The sequence below is a fragment of the Centrocercus urophasianus genome, unplaced genomic scaffold (genome assembly GCF_019232065.1).
Source record: "Centrocercus urophasianus isolate 14NV4802_14NV808 unplaced genomic scaffold, USGS_Curo_1.0 seq_15, whole genome shotgun sequence".
Lineage (NCBI taxonomy): Eukaryota > Metazoa > Chordata > Aves > Galliformes > Phasianidae > Centrocercus > Centrocercus urophasianus.
This window is the reverse complement of record NW_024884697.1, coordinates 42,719,020-42,743,333: the sequence shown is the minus strand read 5'-3', so window position 1 is coordinate 42,743,333 and position 24,314 is coordinate 42,719,020. Positions and strand designations below refer to the sequence as shown.

The window sequence follows — 24,314 nt, the reverse complement described above, 5'->3', positions numbered from 1 at the left end:
ATTCCACATTCCAAGGCAGAGGTCACAGCCTGTTATCAAACACACGATGTCTCAACATTTTTACTCATGTTAGGAGTGCAAACAGATGTTGTGAGGGAGTAACAAGTATGAGATGTTTTGTAAGCAGGAGCCTGGAAGGGGAATACCTGTGTTTGTGCCTTCTGAGGAAGGAGGGCAGGCCAGGAGTTCAGGTTATCCTGAAATGGGGATTGTGAGCAGGAAAACCAAAGTATATATATGTTACTTCCATTGATTCTTCCTCTCCTACTATTCTTTTCTCAGTCTTGTGCTTGGATATGTCAGCAGCCTGATTTTCACTAACCTAACCCTCAAATCTGCCTTTGTTGTAATGCAACAGAGTTACAAACGTATCAAAACCCATAAGGCATTTGGGATTTGTGCTGGCGTGTAGGTGCTGGACTCTCCCAATTTTATTATGTTGGGAAATAATATATAGAGTGCTAGGAAAGGCACGTTTAGCATGGCTTAGTATGAAGCCTCACCAGAAGGCAGGTTCAGCCTAGAAACCGAGTATCACCTAGAGTCAGGCATTAGCTAGGAATAAGTGCCTGCCCAGTGTCCCTGGAGTGGGATTTCTGAGAGTGGGGATCAGTGACATGCAGCTGCTCTTTTTTTTTTTCTTTTTTTCCAGCTGTACCATGCCACTTCTTCCCTCATGCGGGCTCTGGTCCTAGCTGGCTCTATACTGATTCAACTCACTTGAAAGTAGGTTTTTTGCCATTGTTGTATGATTGAATTGGATCATTGAGGAGCAGAACAAAGTGGAAAGCAGAGCACGTGCCTGAGGGTGGTGTGAAAAAGAGCTGGGACTCCATTTTGGTTGCCATAAGATGTTAAATACCCTCAGACTGCCTTGCTTTGGGAATTGCCTTAGAAGTATGGTTCTGTGACAACTACCCAAGTTAGTGCAAAACCTTTTAATTCCATTAATAAGGGTTAAGAATGGGATGTGAGTTGAACAGGGTTATTTTGCCTGAACTGTTTGCAAAGCACGTACGGCTGAGAAGGCAGGTGGGAATGGGAACCTCTGCCAGGGTTTGGAGAAGTGAGAGCAGGAACCTTTTAACAACCGCATGGGTTTTGATCAGAGCCCAAATTTTTGTAGACAAAGGTGATGTAATATTCCCAGGAGCTGGAAATTACCTCACCTTAAATACTCCTCTGAGTTTTCACAGAGAAAGTGACTGTAGGTGAAATATATTTTGAAAACTTCAGGAGGAAGGTTTCTATTTTTTATTCAAGAGCCATAAATGTAAAACTTACTTCTGGCACTTCACAAAATCAGTTGACTTCCATAATGTCATATTAGTGATGGAGAAGATTGCCTCTGGATAATTGTTCAGTAGAAATAAGCACAAGCAATAGAGACTAAAGATCACAGACTCCTTTCCTAAAAGACCCTTTTAGTAAGAGCTTGATAGCCATTGCTTTGTGATAGTTTTGAGGTTCTGCTATTGTAAAAGGTGAGGGATCCTTGTGTCAGCTGAGCCTGGGGACGGAAGGCTGCCCAGCAGGCTGGCTTCTCAGAGCTTGCTCTTTGCACAGTGCATGATGGCAGCTTGCCCTGGCAGGCAGGTCGTGTCCTGTGAGGGTGCTGTTCCCTTAGTCTACAGGATGACAGCAGTCAGTGACTAATACTCGCCATGAAGTGGCAAATAAGTCTTCCATTCATCTGAAGTTTTCAGTCCAGATGGGGGGGTGAGAAGTGATTTCTCCCCATTTAAAGTAGCAAGTAAGTATAGTAAACAGTGAAGTAGCTGAACATTATCAATAATCTTCTCCACTGGTGTATTTCTTCATCCTTTTCTGCCAAAGTGGAAAGCAAGGCTGGTAAATGCAGTCAGTGCTAAGGCTATAACCTCTACTATGGAACATCTTAGAGGAAGGCAATGGAGCTGGCTGCAGCTCTGACAAATTCGCTTCCACTCTCTGGAAAGAATCACTAAAATCCCCTCTGTGTCTTTGGGATGGGAAGAAGTACCCAGAACAAAGGGATTAGAAACAGGTGGAGCCACTGTTATGTTAGGAATTGGACATCCAGTTTTTAAAGGGATTTAGAAAGTGGAATCAAACTTTTTTCAAGTTCATTGCACATGCAAGGTTGCAGTGTTATGTACAGCTGATGCACATAAGCCTTTCCCAGATACTATAGACATTAACAACAGCTCTCCAATAACTGTAAGATGATACAAGTTTAGCAAGAATTTCAAGCATTTGTGGGAGCAGATAGTTTGAAAACATAACAGCATTGCCTGGCCAGGTGGCTAAGTTTGCTTGATTGTGTTGACAGGAGGACAAAGCAGTTCATACAATGCATTGCATAGTTTCTTCCAGTTACCGGATGAGACTGGTTGGTGCTGGCTGAACAGACTAGGCTGCTATTGCAGCTTTCCTCTTGCCACCTTTTATCTTAATGCATTCCATTTTTCCTTTCATTACAAATTTCCAGGAATGGCTCTGTTAAAGAGCACCTTCCTACCTCTTGCTGTGCTCTGAAATACTGTGATCTTACAACAACTAAGGATCTACTGCATTATGGTGCAAGCTCTAGCATCTGTCACTACAATTGTAACAGAGGAGCAGCAAGAACCTAGCAGCAGGAACAGGACATGTTAGTGAGACATAGAAGAACTGTCAGGCAGGACACGGATGCTCAAGGGAGCTCAAAGTGGGGGTGTTTGTCACACGAACCATTTCAGTGAAGTTGCTTGCAGTAGAAACAGAGTTTCTGCACTTTGGAAGAGTCAGGGAGAAAAAGATCTCAGGGCACAGGAAAGTAGGCAAGGAAGGTGTGGTCACTTTCTTGTCTGCACTCACAGCCCAGCTATTGTGCACGCAGAAGTCTGCAAAGTTTGTTCCCTTACTGAAGGTATCTAGGAAAGGAGTAGAGGTGCTGTGCCACTATCTGAAATGCTCTCTTATATGATGACATTATGCACTTTAATTGCTTTTGGAGGGCAAAACCTTTCTTACCTTCAGGCCTGCTAACCTGTTTCTCATTCATCCTCTGTCTGCATGTAAGAGACAAAGCATGTAGGGTACTGCTGCTGAGCTTCTGGACTGACAGAGAGAGATGGTGCGGGGAGATGAGCTGGAGCAATGATGGCCACTGCCAAAATGTGGAGCATACTACCAGTGGAAGCTGAAGGTAGAAGTATTCACCCACCACAAATGAACTGGAGAAGACAGAGATGAACAGCAGAAAAAAAATGAGTCCAAGTGGCTGCCAAATAGGTCGGGTTTCTCTGAACTGTATCTTCTACACTGTAGTGCCTGAGTGCAGTGGACAATAAGGTATTGATATTACAACTTCTTTTTGACTTCTGGTAATCTCAGTATTTTCTCTCTATCGGAAGGATTTGTGTACCATGTCTAGCAGTGTGCTTGATAGCCAGTATTGTCCTTCATCTGCTCTAGATTCTTACTAATGAAGGTGATGATCCTTTGATGGTGTGTCAGCCATCCCTGGCACACTGATGATCAGTGCCACTGAACTGGGCCTTCTGCACTAGTGACTTGATTGGGCTGGATTCCTGTCTCTAAGTTTTTTGGTGGCTGTTTTTTTTTTTGTTGTTGTTTTGTTTGCTTGTTTAATTGATTTTGAAATCAGTCTAGTTAAAGAACTTCAGAAAGTGCCTGCAGATCAGTCATTACAGAGCCTGGGTGTTCAGAGTACAGTGGGCAGCTCCTGAGTCCCAGTGATGTTGGACTGCGAGGAAGAAATCAAGCTTGTTTTCCTGTTGTGGGGGGAAGACAAAGACCATAATGTGTGTGTGAGGGGAGGAGGTTGTGGGGGGGAAGGGGACAAGACAACAGTTTAAGCAGCGTCTGCTGACTTTGAATTATTGGAAACATCTTGTTCATGTGGCACATGCATATGATGTGGTCTGTGCTTGCAAATGCAGTGACTACCTGTGCATATCAACTCAGTGTAATCTTTTGTGGAGTTAATAGCAGTAAATGATCAACTTAGATTTTCCAGCTTGTCTGGAGGTTAAATTTCTTTAAATCCCTTTGGTGGAGGTGCAAGTGCACAGCTTGCGCTGCGTGCTGTGACCTGTAACAGGATCTCACTGGAATATGCTAGCAGTGGTGGCCTTCAGGAGGGAAGGCAGATATTTATTGATATAAGGGGAGTGCAAGGTGGAGTAAAAGGAAGTTTAAAAATTAACAGAAGTAAGACCTTTCAGCTGTGACTGTTGGTAAGAAAATGAAAAGCAGACATACCATAAACCAGATAAAAAGCACGTGGAGAGTAGTGAGACTCGAGCATCCTGAAGTCTGAACAAATAAGTCTGCATACATTTGCATATATTGCAGTGCATTTGTACTAATAAGAAACGTGAGGTGGGTGTAGCACAACAGTTGTTCAGCCCAGTGGGTGCATGGAGGGGGCTCTCACATGGGAATGGGACATCTCTGGGAGCAGTGTGGCTGGGCAGGTGAAGCAGCAGTTGGATGAAAAGAAAAAGCCATGCCCTGGCAGGACTGTCGGACGGGATTCCAATGGGGTTGTGCTGCAGATTAGGTGGGAGTGTAGTTGTGACTAACACAAATAGTCCAGCCCCCAGTAAAACAACATGAGACATAAAATGAGTGTAGGTTGGCATGTGGTGACTGTAAGAATAGTTTGCTGGAATGTCTGTCCCAAGGTGTAGCATCTAGGTCTTGAGACCTAGCTGAGTTATGGCCTTGTTCTTACCTCTTCTGTTTCCTTCTCCATCATTTACAAGGATCTTTGTCTATGGAGTTTTAAGAAAAAGAACAAAACAGAAGACTGAAGGAGTGATTTGTCATGGAGAAGAATAAAGCATGCTGCAGGCACTGCTTTGATAAAGCTGACCTTTCAATTTTCCAGTTCAGTTTGTTACTCCCAGAAGTCTAGAGACGTCTGAAAAGCCTGATCAGTGGGGACTGTGAATATAGGTTATTGGTATCTTGCATGTGGGTCCCTCAGTTCTGGAGCACAACTTGGCTTCTGAATGGCTTGCATGTCAGTGTGATGAGAGGTCAGAGTACCCTGCACTTTGCAGTGCTGTCTTCCAATCCCTTTGTTCTTGGCAGTGCTGGATCATTTCTGTTAACTGAAGAACTAGGATTGCATCTTGCTACTTCTTGCGTATGGGGACAGAAGTGAAAACACCTCACAGAATATCAGGAAATATATAGCACAGACTTCCTCAACAGGATAGCCAGATAGTAGCTGTGGTCCAGGCAGCTCTCTCAGATTGTATAGCCTTGATGGGAAATCATCATATCTTCCTTATTAAGATATTGATAGTTTGATCTGAATAAACTTTGGTATAAGGACTAGCAATGCACTGTTGTGGCTGAACTGATGAGAAAGCTTGGCTGTGTCAGAGTACCAGTCAATGCAGCTGCTAATTTTCAGCCTGACTGGCCTGACACAGCTTCTGAATTGCATTTGCTACGCAGGTAAGCTCTTAGACCATACGTCTCAAAACTCTCATGCTACTATGTATATAACTGCGTGCAGCTATACTCCTGCAGCAACTTTCTGGACCTCTGCTTAGGAGGTTTACTCCAAAGGGAAGTCAGATGAACACAGTGTTTCTGTGCAGCTGCTCACCTCTGTGCAACTGAGAAAATCGGTGCATGTCTTCAGGTTCTCTTGTCTTTCTTTCTTGGTGTGAGGCCCAGCTTTTGTCTTGAATGTTCAGCAAATGGATTCTGATAAATGGAGAATAAGATCAATACTTAAGAATCTGGTGATGTGGGCAGAGTAGCTGTGCCAGCCCTAGCCCTGCAGATCCAAGCAAGCACATCTGCTGACATTCACTGTCCTGGATCCCTGCCCAACACAGTGCCACCCAGCAGCACCAGCTTCTTTCTGCTCCTTGGCCCCATGCAGGATCTCCATGTGAGTGTTACCTGGTTGCTGACTGTGTTTGCCATGTGGGAGCAGCAGATGGAAAAGCCCATGTGATGCACATCTCACAACCAGGGATGTGCATGCTCCTTGTTCATCAAGCACTCCTCTCCTAAATAGCAATCCCTGATCCCTGGCCACCCTTTCCCAACTGCTGTCAGTACCTTGCATTCCCTCTTCTGCGCCTAGCAGCCCCAATAGCTCCTCCAGCAGCAATGCTGTATGTCTCCTACTATCTTCTCTTTGGATACAGAAAAAACATCCATTCTCCCAGCCTGCAGTGCACCGTGGCTCTTCAAGGATGGACAAAGCTTGCAAAGCTGAGCTAGCAAGACAGGGTGAGATGGCGATGGAATTAGGGATGGAAGGTGTTAATGATTCCCTTGAAGAATACTGGACGTTCATAGTAATATGAAAGTGCATGAAAAAAAAACCACAAGAGCTCAGGTCAACAGATGTAGCCTCAGTTTTCTTGCTTTCTTTTCAAATTTTCATCTGGTAAGGGTAATATGTTCCTCAAAAATGTAAAGATTAATGAAAGAATTAAAGACATGATGTCCAAAAACTACTGCTTCTTATACATACAGAGAATTGCTGTTGAGCAGAGTACTAGGTCATGCTTTCCTTGGCCAAAGAAGTTTTGGGTTTTTCTCTGTGGCTGGCAGATGCTCTTTGCTTGCACTCTGATCTTAAAGTAACTCTGTCTTCTTTCCATCTTGCACAAAACTCCTATTAATAAAAGCTTGGAAACAGAGTGGATCTGATACATTATGAAAAGCTGTACAAAAACCTGTTTTTCTGGACAGGGAAACTGAGGTGCAGACAGGCTCAGTGCTAAACGTTACAGCGAATTTATGATTTTGGGTCTTCTGCTTTGCCTTTCAGCTCATACTGCTGTTTTGCAATGTCAATAACACCAGTGTGATGTTTTTGTAGAGCAAGGTATTTGCATTTCAACCAGAAATATTTACAAAGTTGAGTTGTTTGGACTGCTCATACCTCCTGCACAGGTTGATGTAATATTAGTATGATGACTATTTTATAGGGTTTGTGTTCTGACACACGGACTTTTACAGCATGCTTTTTATTCATTTTATGGCTACAACTTTTTTTTTCAGGATCACTTAAATAAAGAGGTTTTCTGCAGCTAAGAACATCAGAGGGAATCAGTGTTCTCAACAGAAAAGAGACGCCATCCAAACTAACTGTATGAAGCTAGGAGCACTAAGATTGAGAGATCTATATAAAAGAATTCGTCACGTAAATTGAAACTATTTAATATGCATACACAGGTTGGATCCCTAGATAGAACATGTATTTCAGTCAACCTAAATGCTGGCAAAAATACTCATCTTGATGATGTATCCTGTGCAGCACTCATACTTAATTTCAAATAGTTTTAATCTATATTTTTATTTCTGGAAAGGAACTTTCATGTAGTGCTTTTACTACTGCTTTCCATCAAGTCCTGTAACTGTGATAACAATTCTGGTCATACGTATCAGGCAAAGGTAACCTGAGAGTTGTTAATTTTGAGTATAATTTTTTCTCAAAATTTGGTTTTCTTGTTTTGTTACATCACAGAATCATTGAGTGGTTTGAGTTGGAAGGGACCTTTAAGATCAGATAGTTCCAACCCCCCTGCTATATGCAGGGACACTTCCCTCTAGACTAGGTTGCTCAGAGTCCCATCCAGCCTGGCTTTGAATGCTTCCAGGGAGGGGGGGACTAGATGAGTTTTCAGTTCTCCAAGTATACAGTGGTAGTGTGATGTCTGGGCTCTGGCACCACTGCGATATCATTCTGAACAGATGTTTGGAGTATATTTAGGCCAGCTTGGGTGTCAATTCATGCTGTAATTTAAATTCTGCAAAAGGGTTATTTTGCAGGGTGTGGAAGCCAGATGTCTAAATCCCACTGACTTTCAGAAAAAGTTGTGAACATAACTTCCCTTTGTATTTTTTCACAAAAGCAAGTGTGGAGTTCATGTAGTTTTGCTTTCTTCCCCCCTTGCTCATGCAATCTCTTTCTGGTGTTAATCAGAACTATTGTTCTCATCTGGGCTGGTCCTGTAGAGTGGCGAGTTGTTAATCAAACAGTGCATGCCATCTGCTTGAAGCCACGTACAGTATGCTAGGGTAATCAAGGATAAGTGCTCTGTAGTCTGCTCTGGTTTCCTGTTATCCTCTCTATTTTGTGAAATGACAGCTTCCCAAGCTTGTTTAAATAAACAGAATTGAAAAAGGAAAATACTTGTTTTGATGGCTGGGTGTCAGGAGTGTATGTACGGCTTGTTTTTCTTTCCCTGGGCATGATGAAGCAGCACCTCGTAGCCACCTTATTTTGCTTGGCTGTGCTCTTTAGTTTCCCATTTTTTCTTATGTGGATGCAAAACAATATAAAATAATGTAAGCCAGATAGTATTTGGGAGGTTCTCATTTAAAACAAGACTACACTGGTGCACAGATTTGCACCATACAGTTGAAAATATGAAGTACTACGACTGTAGCTATTTTGACACAAAGTTCTACAGGAAATAATTCTCTGACCGAGTTTTCCTTGAGGTGAACAACTCTTTTGAGATTCCTTTTCTTTCCAGCATTTGTTTTACTCCTGTTGCTTATGCTGAACCAGTCTTCAGCTCAACTCAGAAGCAGCGCGATCAGCGCATGTGAGGAACAGGCAAACAGCTGCAGGAGGGACAGGGCCTCCTCAGGTGGCTTAACGTGGGCCTGATGTGTTGTAGGACTGTGGGGTCAAGGCTGCAGTACCCATAGTGGTGTGGCTGTGTCAGGCTTTCTTATCCATTTGGTACTTCAACTGTTCTTCTGTGTATTCCATTAGCATCACTGCTAACTGCTCCCAGCTCCCATTCTTGTTGTTGCACTGCTCTTTCAACTGTGCTGTCCAGCCTGTTGGGGCAATTGTAGACCGAATGGATCTATCTACAGAGAACCACTTATTTTGCTGGGTTGTTTTAGAGGTGGATCAGCTCTCTGATCAGATTCATTGCATGCCTGTTCTAGCAGCTTGGCTGGCAGAGCAGAAAGAGAGGTAAGATGGAGAAGTTGTTCAAACCAGCTGGAACAGCACCACTGCCAGAGCCAAACTCCATCTGTTATTGCTCAGCCATAATGTGCTTGGACCAAACACATCCCTTTCTGTCCTTTTGCCTGGATCATTCAGTCTTCCATAATGTTGAATGAGGAAAAGATCCTTGTTTATGTTCGTAAGAATGCCATCATTTCATTTACTCGTCCAAAGAACCTCGAGGACTTTTTACAGTCCCTTCAATGAATAGTTAAGTCATGCACAAGCAATTCAAACCAGATTCCTGAATTTGCTGTTAACAGTAGAATCCAGCCACAAGGATTAATCAGGGTTATAGGCAGAAGAACTATTAGATGGCATGGACAATTCTATGTGGATGCATGATCTGGATTTTGTGGCAAGAGATATCATGCTGAATGTTCATACCCTCTGTTATTCTTTTTCTCTTGTTGTTTTCACAGCAGGCAGAACTTGGCACTGGAAAATGTTTAAAGTTGCAGTCCTGCTTTCCCTCTAGACCCATAGACATCATTTGAATTGAAGAGCTTGTAGATTGAGATTACATTCTAACATCAGAAATCTGTCTAATCATTTGGTTCTGTGGTGAAGTGTTTAAGGATGTGATTGTTATTCAAAACTTAAGAAACTGAGCTATGGTAAGAGGAGATAATAAAAAATGCATTTCAGTAGTTTACAATAAATAGAATATTATGAAATAACAATATACTCATATATTGTACTTGACATAAAAACCTTGAATTTTTTTGTACATAAATTTTTAGACAAATTTATGTTTGATTGACTAAGAAAAAATATCTGCACAGGTAACACTGCTTCCCCTCTGCTTATTGCTTGACAATTAAATGAGATTTTCATACATTATTTTTTGAAGAGCTGGTCTTAAATGGCTTCATAAGACACATTTTTAACATCAGATACCTTTGCAGTTGCATCCACTACATCTGTTTATACTGCTATTGCATGCACAGGTGTTTTGTACTCGTGGTAGAGGCTGACATTTGAGCTGTGAGAGTCCCATGCTGTGAAATTCCCCGTATAATGCGCTGGCTTCTCAGAAACAAGCTGGTGAGCTAAAAAGGGAGATAACTGGTTCCTACACAAACTAGTAGATACAATTTCACTCCTGTTAATCCTGAAGCGGCCCCTTATGTTTATAATAGATTGTTTTTTAAGGAAATAGGTGAACTTTTCCTTTTTAAGTGATTCCAACTATTGCAGGTCTCTGTAGGAGCCTGTGTCAGAAGGCAGCTTTAAGAAAAATGGTGGATGCCTAGGATTATCCACACTGTTGAGGATGAACTTGCTACTGTTGTGGGGCTCTTCCTGTCATGGCAGTAGATCATTTCATGTTCAATTTGTGATTTCCTATACTCCCAGCTTTTATTTTGCAGAGTTTTTGCTCAGTCTTTCCTCACCTTGTATTTGTGCAGTGAATTATCCCCGAGCGTAGCACTTTGAACTTACAATTACTGAATTAGGTATTGTGTATCTTGCAATTTTTCAAGGCCATTTTGTGTTTTGTTTGTTTCTACTTTGAGGCTTGCAACACCTTGCAGCTTGTTTTCCTTAGAAAAGGATCTGCACTACCTTGTGAGCCAAGTCTGGCTGTCTTGGAATGAAAATACGGGATAATACCAATGCATCTCTGTCTAACACAAGGCTATCTAATACACTCTATAGAGCCATAAGGAAGCTTTGAAAATTACAATTTGAATACATTTTCCAATTTGTTTTGCATTTCTCATACAAAATCTGTAACTAGACTTTCCCACATTTGATCATGGGAATGTTGTGGGAGACAGTATCCAAAGTCCCGTCAAAGTGACAGCTGTATCATTTCTGTTGTATTTCCTACAGGTGCAAGGTAGTTTTCCTTCTAGCCATCCTAAAAAATGGGCTCTGCTTTTCCTTCTTCAGTCCAGTGGCTATTCACTGAAAATAGAAGTATTGACATAAGCAGGTTTTGCTAGAATGAACAAAATGTAAGTGTTCGTTCAAAGGGGCACGTCTTTATTTGCTTAAAATTTTAGGAACAGGCCAATTTGTTCAGTAAATAAAATTCGCTTGTGACCTTCTGTACAACCTCTCCCTGCCCTCCAAACTGGTGGTGCTGCAAAATATAGATCTCTCCTGCAATTAAATACTTTGAGGTTTCTGAGAAGATAACACTGCTTGTTTCCTACCAAACTGGAAGGAAGTTACATCTTTAATGTATGTGTCTGGATTACAGGATGTAACCAGGCAAGTAATTACAAATTCCTGTTTCAGAGGCATCTTGGAAGGGCTCTGGATAAAGATTTTGTTTCCAGCAGCTACCAGAATTGCATTTCTCCTGTTGTTTTGTTTTTGAATTTTAGTTTGCAGAAGTAGCTGGTTGGTGTTTCTGTCAGGTAGCTATGTAAGGAGTTTTATGTATATTATGCAGCTTTAAATCAAATGTATAGCCCTGTTATGTGAACCCATTGTATTCTGCAGTACACACTGAGCCATAAAATATCAACAGTAATATTTTATTCAGTAATGTGGGATGTGATTGTGGCTTCTTTCCACATGTGAGTAGGTTGTTCTTTTTTTTTAGCTTAGTGGAAACAGTAAATGACATGGTGGAAAACAATCCACTGGAAACATGCAAAGTCTGTTCATGGTGACAAGCTGTGTCATTTCCTACCTCAGCACAGATAGACTGACTTGGTCATCTTATTTCCTTCTATCTTTTTTTTTAAACACCACTTCAGACCCTTGTGGTAAGAAATTCATAGCTGGTTATTAACCTCACATCTTCATGGGTTCAAAGACATGTAAAACATTTTCATTTGCAGTATGTTAAAGGCATTAGACTCTTGTATCTCTCTCCTGGTAAAAGTCCTTAGCCTGGAAGCCTTGACTTGGTACTGCAGCAGCACAGCATTGTGGAGTTGCTGTTACAAAGCACAGGAAGATCTGTTTCACTGGGCAGTCCTGATTTCTACACAGCTTGTTTGGAAGTAAAATTAGAGGTTGTTTAAGGTTTTTGCTCTGTTGGTGAAGCACACTGGTATATCTGTTGCAACAGTTCCTTAGACTAAAGGTATTTTTCAGAACTATGGTCAACTTGAATGCAATAAAAATGATCAAAAGTTTGTGATAAAAGACTGAGAGGACTGGGTTTGTTCAGCTTGAAGAGGCTGAAGGGAGGTATGATAACAGTCTTCAAATACAAGAAAGGTCACGGCAAATAGGAAGGGGTGAAGCCTTTGCTTGTATCATACTTCTTGGCTTTTGAACCCAGCCCAGCAAGATTACCAGATCTAAGGTTTGTGTAATAACAGTACAGGTCATGAAGCTGTGAAGTCGTTGGTACTGTTATCAGTCCCTAAGTCTGCAGAGCAGTTGTTTTTTTGCTGGCTGAAACTGAAATCTCCTCTGCAGGCCATTGCTTCTAAGTGAGTGGCTGCAGGAACCGGTAGGTGCTACCTGGTAGGTCTCTGAAGGCAGGTTCTGCTCTTACCCTCTATTTATCTTTTCCTCTCATCACTCTCCTCTCTCACTTTGTTTTTGGAAACAGCTAGCATTAGTTGCAGCTGAGGCTTTTAATTTCATGGTCAGTTGTCCACTAGAATTTGGGCTGGGCTGTTTTGTCACAAAAATGGGCTAACTTTCAGTGAAAACTGAGAGGAGAAAGCAGTGTAGGAAACTACTGTGTCAGTGCCCGTGAGGAATAGGTGTGGATGCAGTTGACAGTTACCAGCTTGTACTAGAACTCAGTTGATGTGTTTCTGCATGGAGAGATTGCAAAACTGCCCGTGTTTTAAACAGCTGATGGGTAGTAATCTTTTCTTTATTGCTAAAATAAAGAGTGACACAACAGAGGGGGACTGATAACCTCTGCTCTCGCGCACAGATGGGGAAAATCTCCCTGTTGAAAGGTGCACACTCATATTTATTTTTCCCCAGGTTCCAGGAGGCAGAGGTGCTGCCTCTCCTAAAGCCTTTTGGTCCTCATTCACTGTGCCCTGGCAGTTCTTATTCTCGTGAAGAATTCTGAGAGAGCAGGCTAACTGTAGAGTCCCATAGGACTCACACACTGGCTCCCTGTTTGCTGTTGTATCTCTTCACTAACCCCGATGGCTCCCAGGGCTCAGCAGCAGCAGTGTGTTTGGAGCTAACAGAATGGATATATATATATATATTTAAACTCAAATATTTTGAAAAAGATGTTTAGGGCCCTGAGAGAGTTTGAGCAAATTTTGCTCTTCCTCCCAGCGTTCTTTTCCACAGTGACCCCTCTCTGAAACTGGCGCTCACCGTCAGCTTGCTCCCATATTTCCCTCAGTTGGGCTGCGGATTAATCAGTCATTTGGTAGGTGTCTGGAAGTATGCTCTTTCAGATCAGCAGGGTTTAGGACAGGAGAAACATACCATTATTAGATATAATTACAGAAACAAGCAGCCTGCTGGTTTTTAAAACCCCAGATCATTTCCTTACAGTGGAAGAGTAAGTTGCACTTATGTTGTAAATATGATTGGCCATTTTTGATGTTCAGACATCTGTTGTAGAGTCAGGTATGGCTTCACAGTCAGCTTAAGACCACATTGCTGTTGAAAATAGTGGTCATGCCATGAAGATGTATGGATGAGCCTTACTTTGGATCATCCACTTGTTACAATTGAGCCCCTGGCTGCACAAGTACTATTGCTGATGTGAAGGCAGAGCAGGGAGGGCAGGGCTGTGTGGGGCACATAGAGCACGGCACAGCATCATGGCTGGCTATGAAGCCTCAGACTCACAGCCTGGTTTGGGTCAAGCAGCAGGCTCTGTACCAGCGCTGAGTGCTTTGTCCACTTATCTGCCCTGCAATGGCAGTGCTGTTTGTCCTGTTTGCCCAACACACAGAGAACTGTTTCTTTCCTAAGATCATGAAAAATTGTCCCTCTCATAATTTCAAATTCTCATTGCCTAGGCTAGATCAACGAGTGCCTTTTCTGTCTTTCTTCTCTTTGCTTTTGGACTGACTTCTCTATCAGCCATGAAGCATTGCATCCACTTTGCCCTTGCTAATTCTTGGTGCTTTGACATGCCAGGTTGATAGAAGAGCTCTCCTGAGTGGTCTTCTCTATCAGCATATTAGGAAATTTTTCCCTTCTTTCTAGATTTTAAAGAGATTGTAACAAAAAAAAAAAAAAAAAAAAGAAAAAAAAAAAAAGAAATAAAAAATGGTGCGTCATCCTCTTTGGCTTCCTGCAAATTCTGTCTCCTTGAGGAAGCTGTTATAGCTGACTTGACTGGGTTAGCTGATCATCTTTGCTGACAGGAATCAAATTAATTACAAGTGACCCTGAGAGATAAGGTTCCATAGGTGTCTGCTGTCAGAGTGGAAGATCACATTAAGAAATCATCAAATTAAGTGGAGTAAACATGAGAGGTGGTTTATTTATTTGTAGGTTGCTACTTTGATCCATTGTGTTCTCGTTGCGTACACAGTTACAGCAAAACAGTGGCTGAATGGCTATTGCTACAAAGAACAGCTTTAGGGCTCACAGGATTTTAATTCAGTGGCCATGTAAACTGGCTAAGCCAGACTCCAATGAAGCCACCCCTGTGGTTTCCTGTCCCTAGGCACTGGCATGTGTCCTCATGTTTGTACATGCAATAAGGGGGGGATACATCCCTCAAGAACTAACTTGAGCAAAACAAAGGCAAAATCTGTTTTTCAGCTGGGCAAATTCCCCATTCCTGTCCGTTGTAATGCTGTGAAAAAACATCTTTCTATGCCAAAAGGAAATGGAGACATGGGATGGGGAAAACCAGGTGAACCCATGATGTCAGGGACAAGTTCTCTGGGAGACAGAGCCAGCTAATGTTTAAATAAAATGTTTATTGAGCATGAAGTAGGGCATTTGATGGCAGGGCTGTTTGAGCACTTTCTAGGCACCAGAAAGCCCCATCTTTCTGACAGTTTGAAGTCTCCCAATCTGCCATTTGTGGAGCTGAAGGGTGATCCATCTGGAAGAAAAAGCAGGGTTTAGGCGGGGACTGGGGGTGCAGTCAGTCCAAAACCTGTTCACTCCAGGACCTCACAAACATGCACTGTCATGAAGCAGAGAACAGGATCAAACTGGTGGTGGGTGAAATTTTTTAAGCTGGCATTGCCATGACAGATCAGCAAACTAAGGGAGAAATACATTTGCTCACATGGGAAGGTTATGAATGATGGAAATACTCCACGCTTGGTCTTCTTTTTAAAACAACAACAATCAGCTTAAAACTGTATCTTGAAATAATTTATTTTTTTTCAGCGTGAAAGGTGAAGTGTTCATATATGCTGAGAATCTGTTTCATAGCTCCCATTTTTAGTCACTGAGCTTCTCTTTACTTTTTTTTATAATTTTCTTTCATAGCTGCTTTGCTTCTGATTCTCTTTACTAAGGCATAGATGAGTCTTCTATTTTTTTCCACTTCGTTTCATTCACTGAAATATATGACTGTTATGTTTTGGAGTACTTTTTAAGTCTTTCATCCATGGACTAGAATTATTGAATTCTGTTAATCTTATGAGGTTTAAAAAAAACCAAAAAAATGCAAAAAAGGCCATGACTTGGAAGTGAAGTTTACGCTCTAATACTTTTTCTCTCACGTGTAAAATTCTCTTTGCTAGAGATGGGCTTATCCTGTAATGAAGAGAGTAGACTGAAATGGAGATAAGAGAAAAGAACAGTTCCCTAATTAGTGTTCTAAGTACTTCTCTGGAGTAGATATTCTATGTGTTTTCTTTTTCAGGTGAATGAGCTATCTTTGTTTTCCAGGAGGCTTCGCATGATGGTTTGTAATGACTTGCCATATGCCCTATCGCCTTGCAGTCCTCGAAAAGGAAGTAAAACTGAGAATTACTGGTTCCCAGCCCTTGATTTAAACATCTCTATCTTCAGGTATGTTTCTGGGCTCTGTATTGGAGTTACACTGCTTACCTGTCAGTGCAGTTGGCTGCACTCCCATGACAGAGCTTTAATGGTAGAAACACGGGGGACGTTTACATACCAGCAGGATACTTGTGCATGGATCAGTGTGCTTGCATTTGCTACTCACAAAATAATTTTTCTTTTGACATCCCATGTGAGGGATTGATTTACAGAAACAACATAATTCTAATCAGCTGAGCAGTTTCTTCTAATGGTGCAGAAGCCAAAATTGTCACAATTTAATGTGGATCCATCCTGTAACACACTCTTACCTATCATGAGACCTATTGTGCAAAATAGGTATCTGGTGTAACTGTATACCAGCCTGCGCACAGCTGGTGTCACACTGAAGTCATCCATTATTTTCAGAAAGTTTTTCTCGTCTGGTCTCCCTAGCTTCTCAAAAATAGGTTTATATTAATAACTTTATGGTAGGCATTTTATGTTTAAATATGTTCCTACTATATTGGGATTTTAGTCCATCCAATAAACGTCCTCTGTGATAAACAATAGAACACAGCAGTCACTAAATTTAGAGGGGAGATTCTTAGTCTTAAGTTATTTGCCAAACCCTCATTCATTTTGGCAGTGTCAGCTGGCTTTTTAGTAAATGAATTGCTGAGTATGTCTAAAGAAGAGCCTGTCAAATGATTGGTATTTGAATTTGATAGCTTCATCATGAAAGATATTCCAGCACAAAAGAAGGAAGTCTTTCTTTTTTCTCAGTCTCCACAATTGAAACTGAAGCAGCTACAAATTACATCTTTCCTCTGGTGGGAGCCACTCATGTGGATAAGCGTTTGTTACGCTGCGGAGCTCTCTCTGCTACTGATGGTTTTCCATGCTCTCTTACTCAGACTTCCTGTGTTGCTGATTGTAATTCCTTATGGAAGTACAATGGCATAAGGAGTCATCTGTGCTGGTGTGGTGAGAAATCTAATGAATGGATCATGACAAAGTTTTATTTTTATAGGAACCAGAGAAGCTATGAAATTAGCAATTGATTGCCTCACTTTTCAATTAGTCTGAACACTTGGACAGAAATATCACTGCTCCGCTGCTCTGCCTTGCTAATGAGGGAAGACTTAGCTACTGGGAGAGATTCAAGCATGATGTCCTTCCTTTGTTATGTGCTAATTCTGTATTTAACCTGGGTTTTACCCTTCTATATGGGATGCATTGTTGCACCTAAAGCAACTGACAGAGCCACGCATGAAAGCACTGTTAAAAGCTACCTTGGGATGGTTTTTTATCAGCTGTTAGTGCCAGGTGGATATGGTGATCGTACTCACATAAAGGGATAATCAGTTTTGTAACACTGTCCCAGAGAAGTCTTCTGACACTCATTCCTACGTGCTGCTTACCTGTGCAGATTCTCTCTTTGCATAATTGGCCAAATATGGGAGACATAAAAGCTTTGCTTAGCATCTATTATCCCAACCTGCCTATAATCTCTTCATTTTCATTCTTCCCTATGTTTTAAGCATCCCTCAGAAACCCAGAAGTCTGCGTGCCTGTTGCTTGATTGCAGGAACACATCAGGTGCCCAGTGTTGGTCTGAGCTGCAGAGAGCAAAAAGAGAGGAAAGATGCAGACAACTGTCTGTATTCCTAATTAAGAAAACAGTTTGAAATGCAAAGAATATTTGTAATCTTGTAAGCTTACCTTGTTCGTTTCTCCTTTCTCCTTCCTTTGCTCTGATCCTACTGTTCAAAGGGTTTATTTCAGATACAAGGTGGCAGAAAAGATAAGTGGTTGTTAATTATTGGGTTGGTTTTCCATATGACCACAGTTGGGGCTATAGGTTGGTAGAGTGACTCTCCCGGGTGTTTAAGCAATACTGTCTTCTATTTATTTCTGGAATCCTTTTTTCATTTGTGCACTTCAAATATCTGGTAAATGGAGGAAAAAAAAAAAAAGGAAATTAGCACTTCTTAGCAAGTAAATTACTTGTGGCTTATTTTTTTTTGAAAGTGAAAGCATTTATACACAGACTTAAAACATTGTTCACTTCTTGATCAAATCTAAATGGCCATGTGTTTGCACGCTGTCCCTTCCTGCTTGACTGTCTTGCTTATTTAGACAATATGTCGATAGTTTATCTCACACTAGACTATTGCAATAGATATTAATTTCTTTGTGTAGAGGAAAAAGAGAATTTTTCACCTGCTAAGGCTTCTAGGCAGTAATTCTTGTGTAAGATAAACATCCTGTCTGCTTCTGTGGTTTGCAGTCCTTACCTACCACTCAATTAATTGAAGTCCTTCAATGTAAGGCAGAGAAACATTTCCATGATACCAATGGAAGGTGTCACCTCATAGACTTCTTTCTTCTACTGTAATGTGTAAGAGGGCTCACAGCATAGCACATCTGTTGTAAAGGTCACCACTATGTGAAAAACTAGTTTTTTCATTTCTCTTTCTACTCTTCCTCCCACCATGAGCTGCACAGTTCTTGCTTGGCACTTATCTTAATCTTGGTCATTTTTGTTCTCTGAGCTTACAAAAAACTGTTGCAGCTCAAGAAAGTGCATATTCTGAGTATCTAGTGAGTCAGATCAGCTTGGTTATGCTGCCAAGCCATGCAAGGTATGGAGCAGCAAGACACAGAAAGGAATGGCGGAGGAGGCAGCCCACCCATTTTAGCAGCATGCTGTTAGATCAAGCCAGCTGCAGTGTGAAACCTTACCTGCAAGAGACACTGTGCTGAAAGCCTGCTGAAGTCTGGAAATGGCACAACAAAACTGCCACTGGTCTTTTCAGTCTTCTAGTACGTAACTGGACTACTCATCTCCTTTTGCTCAACAGCTGTTCTGAATAAGTTAAAATTATCTCCCATTTTCTTTCCTGGGAATAGGTCCCTCTGAAAAAAAATTCTGAGCAGACAGAAGATTGATAGTAGAATGTACAAACAGGAGCCAATGGACCTCAGAAAGAATAAAGATGGGACTAACATGTCTTCTAATCCCTAGGAGTGGGTTCTTCTCTCTATTACATTTCATCTACCTTGACTAAATTAGGGCAGCTACTGTTTTTAGCATCAAAGATTTTAAGTGCACATGGAAAAGTACTGTTTATTTTTGTAAGAAGCACATGAGGATTGTATCTACATACAAAGCAACAACCCCAGTTCACCCTACTGAAGCTCAAGTGTGCCACTTCACCCTCCTTTCCTGGCACTATGAGAGCGCTGGAGAAATTGTATTCCTTGTCAGCTAAGTTGCCTGCTGTGACTACAAACAGCCTCAGGCTGGGCATGAAAGTATGCTGACATTGGGAGTGGGACCTCACTGTTAACACACATGGGTAAGCTCTGATTAATTACTTCTGGCAAAATATTATACAAGAAAGTTTTTGCTTTGCGCTTCATGCACTGTCCAGCATGGGTGTTGTTTCTCTACCTGACAAGTGATGCTAGGAGGATGAGTTCATCAGTGTTTGTGTAGTACTCTTAATACAGTTGCTGCATCCTGAACTGACTCACTCCTGAGGGTGAGCCACTAAAGGGATGCATATGGGCACAACCATCTTTCCATATAGCAGTAACTCCTCCAAACAGTGGCTGGATGAAGTGGTATGTTATTTGAAAGTGTTTGTACTGTCTCTGCCACACTGCTGATATCCTTGCCATTTCTGTGAATAAACAGACTTCAGAATATTTCTGTATCAAAACAGAACATGCTCATTTAACAGTTAAAAATAAACTGCATTTTACAGTCTTGTACAGCACAAGTCATCTATCGGCCTGATGCCTTTGGTAAATACTGTTTTAGGTTCATTTTAACTACCAGCACTTCTCCTCTGGTAAATTCTCAGCAGACAGGGATTAGGATGTGGTACTTAGCTGAAGCTGTCCTGCTGACAGATTGCAGTGACCTTGCTGTGACTTCTGTTCTGATCTCACTGGCACTGCTGGAATTTGACACACTAGAACATGAGATACTGGCTCCATTATGCTACTAATTGGTATCCAGAGCATTGTGTTCCTGACTCCTTCACCATCTGATGTAGGTGGCAGATAGTTCTAATTTATCTTTGCCATGTGATTTAGAAGGCTCAAGTCTCTACTGCCAACCAGTTGATGCCTTTATCCTTGCATGTGGCTGTCTTTATCATATGCAGGTATATAGGTTGACACAGGATTTTGTTGTAAGCACGACTGGTCATCTTATCTTCTTATTTCTGGGTGCTCTTCTGTAATGGAAGGAAATTTTTTGATCACTCAACATGGATAAGTGACTCTAAATAATTTTCATATGCAGCATTGGAGGTAAATCTTCAAATACTTTATTTTTCAAACATGCAGTTATATCTTTTATTTCTGTAAGGATATGTAATCTTTGGAATGCACAGATTGGCTTTAATTTTTGTCTAGTGGTAGTCTGAAAAGTAACAGTAAGAAAATTCATGTTCTTAACCAAAGTATTTCAGAGTTTGCTCTGTATGACAGTATTTGTCTCTATAGTGATTTATTTTGGTCCAATAATCACAAAGCTAGACAAACAGATGAACAGCATGAACCAGAGTACAGCTGCATGTGGGATGATGTCTGTAGCATTTTTCCAAAGACAAAAACAGAAGTCAATACTTTTCCAAAGTCCAGTTTTGTCAGTCCTACATGTTGAAATTTCATGGTGTTAATTTAATCATTAGGAAAGCTTATTACTCTGAACAATCTGACTTGCAAATGCCTTGATATCAAGAAGGAACGAATCTGACCCGAAGGGAGCACAGAGAGTAGCACTAAGCAGCAAATTTCCTAATACAATTAACAGAAAAATAACTTGTGGATTTATTACTGCAGCTTTGCCAGCTGAAAGTAATATAGTCATTTATTTCTGGCAGTGATTATACACTGATATCTACATCCACGGGGGGACTTCAGCACTATCAGAGTGGTGCTTACCTGGTAGAGTCCTGGCTGCCAGAGTGGAATTTACAGCCTGTTGCTTGGCCCCAGGCTCTGGCGTAATATGTGGAAAGGCACACAAAGGTGTCTCAGATTAAGATGCAAAGCGGTCTGCAGCTACCTAAAGCATCAAACATGAAGTGGTGAATTGCACAATGTGAAACCAAAGTTCTTTCTCCTTCACAGGAATGTGCCTAGACCAGATGAGAATCTCTATCCTCTTTGTAGATGCCTCAGTTCCCTTTAAAAGTGGTAAATAGCCATTGGTGTCTAGAAGTCAGAACACAAGTTGTGGGTAACTGGAGAAAACTCCCTACATGAGAAACTTGTTCTCATCCTTGATTCAAGCACTGTTCCTGCATTTCACGCTAATCTTCCCACAGCACTCTGTCACTCAATCTGAAGAGTCCTATGTGGACACCAGAATTTCAAAAGTCTTAGAAACAGGGTCAGGGCCACTGATAGGAAAACTTGCAAGGCAAACCACAGAGCAATTGTAAACATAGATAGGAATGCAACTGACGTTGCAACCGTACCATATTTCTCCTTTCTCTGAACAAGGAAGGATTGGCAAGCTACAGAGGAAAACTTTTCTGATAAATTAACAAGGTGAATTAATGACTCATGAACTGATCTAATGAGACTGTTACAAAATGGAGCTTAAGCAGGAGTGTTCAGAAAGAGTTTAATGCACAGGACATGTTCAGAACACAAGCTCTTTCTTTTATACTTTCATCTCCATGATTATTTTTCAGTGGCCTATAAACACTGATAGAATTGAACAAGCAGATACTCTTTATTAGGAATCACTGAAGATCAGTTTCCCAGTTTTATCGATTGCGTTTTTGAGTACAGGTGGGCACAATTAAAGTCAGATATATTTCCTCAAGACATGAAAGAGATGGGCTGGTAAAAATAATCTCTTTTTCTTAACCTTAGTCAGAGGACATAAATTGGAGTCAGAAGATCCCATAGCAAATGTTAACCATCTGCTGAGTATAGCTGTTACAGTTCAGTGCATTTTTGTAATGATGATACCACTGAATTTAAGCTTTAGGCAACTATGATGAATAGTGATAGACCAATGCCTGGTAGTTTTGGGATGTAAGAAAGGACTGTATATGCAGTTTACTTACTTGTTTTTCCTAGATATTTGTATTTCATGTTATGGTTGAAGACTATGTTGGTTGTTAAGCTGACTTCCTTGAAGGAACACCAAGTTGCTTAACAAATTTTTGTCTTAGTAACCTAAGCTTACTTAGGTTTTTATGGTCCCCTTTCCTTTTGTGTTCAAGCTGCTCCTGATTTCTCCTCACAACTTCCTTGGCATTTCTCCCATCATCATAATTATTTGTAATTTAGAGCAAAGCTGTTCTTTTACATAAGGAAGAATCTTGATCAAGAGGCTGTTCTCATTACAAATTGGAGATGCTCTTTATGAGGCCTCTTGCTTCCAGACTTTCCTTCCCTTGAACATCACAGAACTATCCCCTCACTCAGCTAACACAGAAGTAATGAGCCAGATTGAGGAACTAATCCCTGTTAAAAAATGACTTTTGTTTTTAATTGGCATTGGCTCCTTGGTGGAAGTCACAGCAGGGCCTTAGAAGTCGTGGTGCGCGCGTGGCGTTTCACAGGGCGGCTGTGAAGGCTCTGCTCTGCCAATGGGAGTGAAAGGTGAAGCACTGGCATGGCATGTTCCTGCCAAAAATTTGTTACTGTGGAGCAAATTTTTGCAGTGTCAGATTTCTCATCTTGCTTAAAAAGAGTAGACCTACTTTTCTGCCGTGGTAGTTCCTCCTTGGCTTCCCTTAAGGAGTCCTGATCCCCGCACAGCTATTTAGTCAATGCTTTTATTTTTTTCAGTAAGGCTGCCGTGAGAGCTTTCTAGGTTCACCTTGTGAGCATACAGATTGTTTTATTCCACTCTTGAGTACTTCAGTCTTGAAAGCACATTGATTATTTTCTACTTCCTATCTTCAGTTGTTGCTGAAGCAGTCGTTTTTATTGAATTGCTGAAGCATTGCGTGGTCAAAGGTTGGGGAAGCTATAAAACTACAGGTAGCTAAAAATTCTCCTACATAAATGCATGTTTGAAGAATGATAACCTATCATCAATACCTTTGCAAGTGGAATGACATACTCTGTTAATCATTGTGCATAGTCTGCTCTGAAGAGTTCAGATATTGTCACTAAGGAGTGGTCCAGTCCACCCCTTATTAGGGTGATGAAACTGCTCTACTTCAGAGGGCTGAGGCCAAACCCTCAAGGTACAACCAGTCAGCCTGCATTTCTGGAGTGTTGGCCCTTCCCTGCACCCTTGAGAGAAAAGCAAACCAAAGGTGGTGCTTGTAGAAAAGCAGAAGTTGCTCCACCAAGTGTAAGTTTCCACAGGCCAAATTGTAAGCCTGTAGTACAGGGGAAGACCTTCTTCTGTGAAGCATGAATTCTCCCAGGCCTTGGTGCTGAGACCAAGGCACTCCCAGGTCAGCCACCTCTGCAGACCTGAGCCAGGTGGTGGATGGACACAGAACTATTTTTCTGTTGAACGCAAGCTTGCTTGGATCTTGGTATTGCTTGTTCATTCAGACTTGATGGTGGCTATGCAAAGATGAACATAAAAAAAGTGTCAGATTAATCCATAAAATATGTTTTATTGCATTTGAGCCAGCAGAGTGAATTTGCCTAATGTCCAGTGGCTCTTTTGCATCCATTCTCTGTTGCCTTTGAGGAGAATTTACCATACTGTTGAAGGTTTGTAGTCCAGAAAGAGTGGACCGGGTGAATTCAGGGGAAGGAGTACTGAGGGCAGTTCTCCGGTAGGAGGAAAGGAGTTATTTTTGGAGCTGATAATGAAGAAGCTTAATTAAAACTATGCTGTGAGAGACGCTAGGGAAGAGGGGATCTCTCTAGATTCAGAAAAGCAGTCTCGTATGAAAGCTCGTGAGAAAGCCTCGTATGGATGAAAAAAAGCAGAAAGTGGGTCTGTCTTTATTACAGAGTGAAGACAGCACTTCACTGGTGTTGAGCAGACCTGTCCCAGAGTGACCCCTCCAAGGCATCCTGCTTAAAACATCCCACTTCACCACTTTTATCAGGTTGGGCAATGCAGCTCGTGCTGTTAGTGGAGGGATGTGTACACCAGTGTGTACAAACACAGGCAAGACCACATCACTGCTTGGGAAACTTAATATCTAAGAGTCTAGACAGACATGGTCTGTACTTTGAAGGTTCAAATTTGAAGCATTACTAACAAAAAGCATTTAATTATCATCTTGGGGCCTGGCTCTCACCCAGCACTGCCTGGTATCAACAGCTATCTGTTGTCAGCCATTCTCTGCTCTCTAAAAATAGATGGAGATAAAGGCCATATATGCAGAGGGCATAAAAAGGCAATATTATTTCTTTTTCACCAAAAAATCAATAGATATGGGGACCTTTTCTTGCAACTCTGAGTCTGAACAGTAATGCTGTAGTCAGAGGGACT

The 24,314-nt window shown here is 41.4% G+C and overlaps 1 protein-coding gene across 1 annotated transcript in view; it reads left to right on the top strand.

Annotated features, from left to right (window-relative positions):
• EEA1 (early endosome antigen 1) overlaps positions 1-24,314 on the top strand; it is a 164,022-nt gene that overhangs the window by 24,042 nt on the left and 115,666 nt on the right. The window contains exon 3 of the mRNA XM_042815409.1: positions 15,767-15,889. The gene's annotated coding sequence lies outside the window, so the exon portion shown is untranslated. The remainder of the gene's footprint in view (positions 1-15,766; positions 15,890-24,314) is intronic.